The sequence below is a fragment of the Octodon degus genome, unplaced genomic scaffold, assembly GCF_000260255.1.
Source record: "Octodon degus isolate 3935 unplaced genomic scaffold, OctDeg1.0 scaffold00357, whole genome shotgun sequence".
NCBI lineage: Eukaryota > Metazoa > Chordata > Mammalia > Rodentia > Octodontidae > Octodon > Octodon degus.
Window position 1 is genome coordinate 494074 of NW_004524933.1, and position 8938 is coordinate 503011.

An 8938-nucleotide genomic window follows, 5' to 3' on the forward strand; every position below is an offset into this window, starting at 1 on the left:
TATTACAAGATATAGGCAAGAAATAATAAGTAAGCAACATAGGTACAAACATCTTTTTTTTAAAGTCAACAGAAAATGGAAATACACTTTTTAAAGTTTCTAATACTAGAAGATATCATGCAAGGTCTTTTAAATAAATTATAAGTCAAAGATACAGTATAAATCTTAGAACAAAAATTAAGATTGAGCAATATTCAGAAAATTAAATGTTTCAAAACAATTGAACTAAGAAAAAGTTTTCATGATAGCGAAGAAGTACTAAGAGTAAAACATAAGATAAATACTGGAATGGCAAATAAATGACCAGCACTTCTAACAGTTTGAGGATAGGATATCGCACAAAGTTCTAGTGTGTTGTGAACATGCATAATGACCATGACAGTTACTGATGGCTAGGTGTCATTTGTGGAACTGAGCTACAGCTATTTCTTTGAAATGCACCCTGTAGACTCAGGTGGAATCATGACTCATAGGGTGGAAGAGAAGTCCATTTTACATTTACTTTTTTAAAAAAATTTTTTGAGCTTGGGATATAGCTTAGTGGCACAGTACCTGCTTGACAAGTTTGAGGTCCTGTGTTTGATTCCAGGAACAAAAAGAAAAAAACTTTAAAAAGACACAAGGCATACATTTTTTGAACATTAGATAAACATATATTACAATTCATAAATCCACCTAAGCTGAGTATAATACAATATGCAGTGACCATGATACAGTAATAAAAATACAATATCAAATACTACTTTGTGAGTTAAAATGATAATCTAAACAATTTAGTCCTCTCTTTAAAAATGAAAACAAATATTTCTATTGCAATTTTATTTCAAGAATTTTCAGTTAGATATAGCTTTATATGTTTTCACTCAATAGACAACAAAAGAGTGCCTCTTTACATGACTGTAGGTAAAATACATTACTTATTTCAGTATTTGCACTCTGAAGGTGCTTTGACATACATGAGTTCAGATAAGAAAATTAAACAGCAGAGACAATATCCTGGCTGATGATAAAGACATGGATGTTTTATATTCATTTTAAAAATTTTACATCAGGGAAAAAAATCAAGGACATGAAGAACCATCATCATACATTTTCAATGAAGCAATCTAACTCCAGAGAGTGGGTGTCCCAATTTGATCTTCAAGTGTGTGGTCCCAAAGTTGAATTCTTTCCAGTCCCAGGAGCTCCCTGCATCTCTGAGGCAATACTTACTGACGAAGTGGTGGGAGCAAAGTATGGACTGCACTATCGAGAGGTCTACTGAGGAAACCAGCTCCTACACAGCTTCGACCACTCAGACATGGAGGGCACCAGCACTAGTGACAGGTGGAAAATGTGGGACACCGTGTCAGACTCTAAGGAGAAGAGCCAGTACTGGCAACAGAAAAACGTGCTGGGAGATGGCACCTCTGGAAAGACTTCCTCAGCTGCATGTTTTGCTCAAGAAACTTTTGAGAAACATCACAAATTATAGGACTGGAGTTCTTTTTGAGAAGAATAACATTGCCAGGAAATTTAAATGTTATTCTTCAAGTATGGGACATAGGAGGGTGGGCAATAGGAAGAAAGATGTCGGATAAATACATCTATGAAGCCCAGGAATACTCTTGGCATGTGATATAAATTATTGAAGTTGTGGGAATTTAGAAGACTGGTATTCTGTAGTGAAGAAAGTGAGTGAGGAGTCAGAAACTCAGCCACTGGTTGCAGTGGTGGCCAATAAAATTGATTTGGAGCATATGTGAACAGTAAGACCTGAGCAGTACTTACAACTTTGCCAGGAAAATAGTTTTAGTAGCCACTTTGTCTCAACCAAGACAGAAGACTCTGTCTTCCTGTTTTCAGAAAGTGGCTGCTGAGATCCTTTTAATCAAGTTAAACAAAGCAGAAACAGAACAGTCACAGAGAGTGGTAAAGGCAGATACTGTAAACTACACTCAGGAGCCCACATCAAGAACCACAAACCAGCCCCAAACCTTACATTTACTTTGTCAGCCAGGTATCCTGGAAGAAGAAGCTGAAAGCTCACATGTGAGAAGTGCCAGGGGTGCCCATGGGGAGGAATGCATAATGATCAATTGCAGTGCAGCAAATATGCCATGATGGTCACTTGTATTTATGTTTGTCTCCTCATTTCAATATCTGTGTGCTTTAAAATCAGCATCACCATAAGTATAATTAGTACATTTAAAGAATATGCACTTATAAGTGTTGTTCAAGAATGATTTTATTGTATGGTAGGGCCTTATAGTCACACATATTGGAGGACATAGGAGTAGGGCTGGCAGGAAAGCACTCTTAGAAATTACATTTTCCAGAAATAGACCTCACAGTCTTTTTCTGGGTCCTCATGATTCACCACACAGTAGATGTAGTAGTTATTATGATAAATGGCAGTGAAGTTGCAGACATCATGAGTCACAGATACAGCAATTCTGTCATGGAAAGAAGACCAATGTTCTTGTTACAAGAACAAGGACACCAGCCACCCTGTCCTGCTGTCCAGGCCAGATCTATGCAAACATCTCACAATGTGATTAGCCAGGGTATCTCCCTAATTTATGGGCTGATCTCTCTTTCTGTTTAATGCTAGAACGAATTGTGGATAAAACTTTCTAGACTTTAACTCTCATAAGTCTTGGGCATTTTCCTTAAGTCACCTGCTGGCTGCTTTACTTGAAATATGTCTCTCAGTGACTTCTGGTTGGAAGGAGAATCACAAACAATTTTGGGAAATGCTGCTCAACACCAACACTTCTATTAGCACAGGAGCTCTTGAGTTTGGGTGTAGCTTGGTGGTATGGCATTTGTTTAGTATGTATGAGTCCTAGGTTCATCCCCAGCATCAAAAAGCAAAACAAAATAAAAGTAACACAATTTCTTCTTCATGTAAAACACTATCAGTCAGGGATGACTGACAGGAAGACATTTGACACGTTTTAGGCTTAGGAGTGGATTACAGGTATGGACATGACTGCAGGTATCTGTGCTGTGGGACTATAATGAATAGCTAAAGAGAAATAAAAATGAAGAAAAAGAAAGCCATTGTCTACCTACAGAAGAAAGGATAGTTATTAAGTGAGTATATTCATGCAGCTCAGTAGAAAGGGATGAAACACTGCTTATACACAATACTGTGTGAATGAATCTTGAAGATATCACGAAAATATCAGCAAACTAGTCTCAACAGGCCAAATATTTCATGTATCTGGGTATATGAGGCTCCCAAAGTATACTTGCCTATATAGAAGGAAGAATGTTCTAGTCAGGGAATGGGAAACAGGGTCCAGGGACTCTTAGTGGATGAACAAAATACTGCAAGGAGAAGGGGCTGTGTTGCTAAATTGTGAGGTTTTGCTCAATAGTATGAATGGACTAAAATCTCTTGATCTGTGAGTGATGCAGAACTGAAAACTAAATTCCCCCACCACAGCCAGAGTGAATCCTCATGTAGACTGTGGAGCCTGGGTGATTAACATGGTTGGTGCCAGCTCTGAAAGAATTGTTGATGTTCCTGGGTGCCATGCACATAGGTAAAGGGCACAGAGAGGTGATAACTCTATTTGCTCAATTTTCCTGGGGATCTAAACCTGCCCAACAAAACAAAATCTATGAGAAACACGGGATAAGATTTTGAATTGAGTAAAAGGTTTTCTTTGGAGACAGCCTGGTGCTCTCTTGGCCACAACTGGATTGAGATTCCCATATTGCTGTGCTGTATTCCATCCAAATGGCAGTAAAATTGCTCTTATTTTTTGATCACCCATGGGGTTTTCATTGGGTGTATGATTACATCACTATTCTTGCATTCTGAAAAAAATTCATGTAGCACTGTCGGAAGAATTCCAAGACATGCAATGGGATAGAGTTTTGAGGACGTTGAGGGCACTACTGTCTTGAGGTGATAGGCAATTTAAAGGTCATATATTACAGCTATAATAGTGATTTTCTGATTATCCTAAGCTTGGTTTCAGTGCTCTGAGGTCCATGAAACTGGTAACATTTTCAAAAGAAAATTCAAATCCTTTATGTTATTTAAAACTAGATATGTCAAGACTCATAAAGACTTCCACTTTAATTGAATTGGGGACCCAACCCTAACTGCTGAAAGATCTCTAAAGAAATTCTTCACTTCTCTATATTTTTAGTCTGCTTCCTTTTACTTTGGCTCTCAACTATGTTTATATTAATAGACATGTTGGGGCTTTACTAAAAAGATACACAATACGTGTAGCTCAGTGGAACATCTCATGCTCAGTATGCAAAAAAACAAGAAAACTGTCTCAGACTCAACACTACAACAACTATACACACAAAAAGATGTCAAGTGTGATGCCTGTTTAAACTATAGAACACAAATATCAGGATTCCTGGCTGTTGATCAAGACTAACATCTTTTTATAGCACACAAAATCTGATCCCAGTGTCAACCAAGAGTGCAAACAACTGCTGAGATCCCTGAGGCAACACTAGGATTACAGGGCCCTGCCCTCAGAATCTCAGAATCACCTGGGCTCCCCCCACCACATACAAATCTCACACTTGCTTTCAAGTTTCTTAATTGACACCTGTAATTAACCAGTCTGCCTTTATTTGCCATGATGGTCAAAGTCAGATACCTATTTCGATTCAGCAATGGTTATCAACTCTGAATACATGTGGAAATAAATTAAGGAACTGCTGAATGTGCTGCTCTATCAACAGATTCTAATTTAGTTTGTTTTAGATTGAACCTGAGCATTGAAAAGTTTCAAAATCTTTACAGGTTATTGTCACCCAAAGAATTTCAGCACACCTCCACTACATACAGCACAAGTTGAAAACACTCATTTCATTCTATTGCTGTATGTGGCCTTACATACTGAAAAAGAGTCACAATTCATCATACATAAATCTTGAAAGTAGCTCATATGTTCGTCAGCAGACAAATGGATGAAAAAAATACAGTGTGTATATGTAATGGAATACTACATACTTATAGTGAAGGATAAATTCAAGACACTTGTAGGAAAATCAATGCACCTGGAAAATATAATGTACAGTGAAATAAGCCAGACACACAGATAAAATACTGCATGATATCTCTCACTTGAGTAAGGTAAAGTACAAGCAAAGAGCATAATAAAGGATAAATAGAAGCAAATAATTGCATAGAACTATTACAAATGTGAGGAAAGCCAGGGAGAGGGGAAAAGGGGAAGCAAGAAGATGAAGGAAGATTTATGATGTGCCAGGTGCAGGTACAGAGTACCCACAATGAATGTAAACATTATGTGTCATAAAAATGAGCTGAGAATAGCATTAATAATGACATGGGGAGGGATAAAAAGGGAGGAAGGGATATGGATGTGAAGGCAAAGACTTTAAAAGAGGAATGAGACTCCAGCCAGTGCAGTCCTGGCCTGTGAGTGGAACTGCCTGGGGGTCCACTGGATCCTCATTCCAGTCCGCATCTAGGCCAGGCATGTGCGTGGAATTTCCTCCATCAGACAGGCCTGGTGTGGAACAGTGGCAGAACTCTCTGCAGAGAGGTTAGAGGCAAGATGCACCCAGCTCATCCAGCAGCAGAACATCTTGCCAGAGTAGCACAGAGAGTTGCTCTCCAAGGGCTACAGGAGATGAAATGGGGCAGAGTAACCAGACCAAGCCACACCTACCTGGACAAGTTTGAACTTGGTAGATCTGGACCTAGGACTAAGGTAATAACTCAAGCAAAGCTCTACACCAAAGGTCAGAAGACAGTGCCATATAAAATGACAAAAGGAGCAAAATGTATTATCAGGCCCTAACCTCACCCAGAACAAATGCAGGAGACAATAGCATAGAAGAAATTGGAAATCACACACCTGAAATCTATGAAATAATAGTGTCTGAAGTAAAGACACAACTGCAGAATGGTATAGGGGAAATCACATCAGAAATAATCTCTGAAGTAAAAAGAAAAATGATAACTATAATGAAAGAAGTACTGTGTGCTTCTAAAGAAGACACGGATTAAAAAATAGAGCATAGAAAAATGATGTAATCCTTCAATGAGCAATATAGGAAAGAAATAGAATGCATGAAACAGATTCAAAGTGAAATTAAAACTTCAATCACAAACTGGTAAAACCATTTGAATGAAAGTGAAAACAGACTTTCAGACCTTGAAGACACCTTTGCAGCTAGTGAAAAGGTAAGAAAAGATCTCTTAAAAGCAACTAGGATGCAGGAAAAAATAATTCAACATCTGCAAGACATTGAAAAGATGAACAACATAAGACTGATAGGCATCAATAAGAAGGAGTCAATACAAATGATATAAAAAGTATATGGGTAGAAGTAATAGCAGAAAACTTCCAAATATGGAGAAACAATCTGACATTCAGTAATCAAAGCATATAGAACTCCAAATAACATCAACCCAATTAAAACCACACCCAGACATATAATAATCAAGATCACAGAAACCCAGCACAAGAACAATATACTAAAAGCTGCTAGAGAAAACAAACATCACATTTAAAGAAAAATCTATCAGACTAATGGCAGATTTCTCTTCACAAACCATCAAGTCAAGAAGAGCATGTAGCAAAGTACTTCAATTCTTTTTTTTTAAAGTTTATTTATTTAGTGTGTGTGTGTGTGTGTGTGTGTGTGTGTGTGTGGCCAGCTCAGCCCACCAGGGGACGCGGCTGGCTGGCATGTGGTGCTGGGGGATCGAACCGCGGTCCCTGTGCTTTGCCAAGCTTGTTCCAAGTAGGTGCTTTAGACCACTGAGCCATCTCGCCAGCCCCAGTACTTCAATTCTTGCAAGAAAACAAATTCCAACCCAGACTAATACACCCTGCAAAACTCTCTTTGAAGAGTGATGGAGAAGTGAAATACTTCCATAACAAAGAACAACTAAAGAATTTCATGAAAACAAATTCAACCTTACACAGACTACGAAAAGATATTCTAGGGAGGGATCAAAATGACCACAACTCCATGAATGAGAATGGAATGAACCCACCAAATAGGGCAAACAATTAAACACAGGAGAAAAACAGGTATACAACAGCAGGCTTTCAATTATTCTTTTATATACAGCAGCAGAATATTACCATCAGCATACTCTACAAATGGAGTTCTTCTGCACCCTAAGGGTTATGATTCCTTCTGGGTTTAGAGGGTGGATATCCAGGAAATAGTAGTGGCTCAGTCCCACAAGCAATACCTGGTCACCAGTAAGCATTATGTACACTGCCCATGTTCACCACATATGAGAACTTTGTGTGATATCCTCTCCCCAAACTGTTAGAAGTGCTGGTCATACATTTGCCACTTCAGTATTTTTGTTATGTTTTATTCTTAGTAATTCCTTATTATCATGAAAACTTTTTTTAGTTGATATTTATATATATATATATATCAATCTAATCAAATACTACATGAATATTCTGAATTGATCACACATTCATACATATGATATACTACATTCTGGCCTCTTAGTTGGACTCACAATTTAATTTTAATTTTTTGAATATTATTTTGAAATAATCTTGAATTAATTAATATCTAATTAATTTTTGAATATTTAATTTTTGTTTTATGATTTATACTTTTTCATTGACTTACAATTTATTTATATAAGACATGGCATGATATTTTCTCCTAGTATTAGAAACTTTAAAAAGTGTATTTCCACGTTTCCATTGATTTTATATTAGTTCTTTTTTTATTTTATTGAGAAATGAATAGCAATGAGACAGTTTCAAAACTGATTAATAGGACAGTTTCAGTAATTAATACATTGTACACTTTTATCTTCTTAGTGGTTATCCATAGTACAAGAAGCAGACAGGATATCCTGTCCAAACACTATTAGTACAAATCTTTCTTCTCATTTAATTAACTGAAAGTAGCTGTATATCTATCCTAACTATTCTGCATATACAGTTACAAAATGATCCTTCCTTTATATCCTCTTTTTTTGCTTAGTCCTGTCAGAGATGGGTATTCCATTTGCATCTAAATACTATAAGTGCGCAAATTCAGCAAAACAATCCAACAGTCCAGCAGTCCACAATAGTAGTGGGTTATCCACAGAAGTTGTTGACTTGAGCCTTTCACAGTTCAGTATATTAATATGGCTTTACTTTACATACCTTATTTTCATACTTTTCTCCTGGATGGTTAAGACAAAGATAAAGCAAGACCTATATAACATGAAATGTAACTTTTGTATCACTTTATATTAGTTCTTTTTTGTCTTTTACACACACACACACACACACACACACACGTGTATGTGTATATATATATATAGCCTGACATAAGATTGATACTGTTTTGTGGAAAACTTCAAAGACCTTTTAAATGGGCTCATCTAATATAATTATATTTTATGTAGTCCTACATAACTACCATTTTGAAAGCTCTCTACTCCTTATCCAGGAAAATACAGCAACTCTTCTTGCCTTCTAGATTATGGTCTTTGTCATTTTCTATATGCTACATCTGAAGGTATTAGAAAATGTTGTGTTTGTATAACTGGAAAATATTTTACTTTTATTTTTCAAAGGTATGTTTGCTAAGTATAAAATTCAATGAGGACAGATTGTCCTTTGAATAAATGAGTCTATTTTCTTACCCACTTCCTTTTTCTTTTTCTAATGTGGAATAAGATGCTATTTAATTTTGTTCTTCCGTAGCTAATATTTTTCTATGTATATGGTTTAATGATATTTTCTTTATAATTAGTTTTGGAAAATTTAATTTTTGTGAATCTTGGTATGATTTTATTCATATTCTTGTGCAAAAGGTTCATTTTTCTTGGAATATGGTGCAATAATTTTAACTAAATTCAGAAATTTTAAATCTTTAAATATTTATTTCCTACCCCCTTCTACTTTGAGAATTCAAATTATATGAATATGCTTCTTTATTTTTCACAGAGTGAAATATTTTCTATATA

General features: G+C 36.3%; 1 pseudogene; it reads left to right on the forward strand.

Moving 5' to 3' along the window:
- The first annotated feature begins 1300 nt into the window (after positions 1-1300).
- LOC101582704 lies at positions 1301-2103 on the forward strand (annotated as a pseudogene).
- The last annotated feature ends 6835 nt before the right edge of the window (positions 2104-8938 follow it).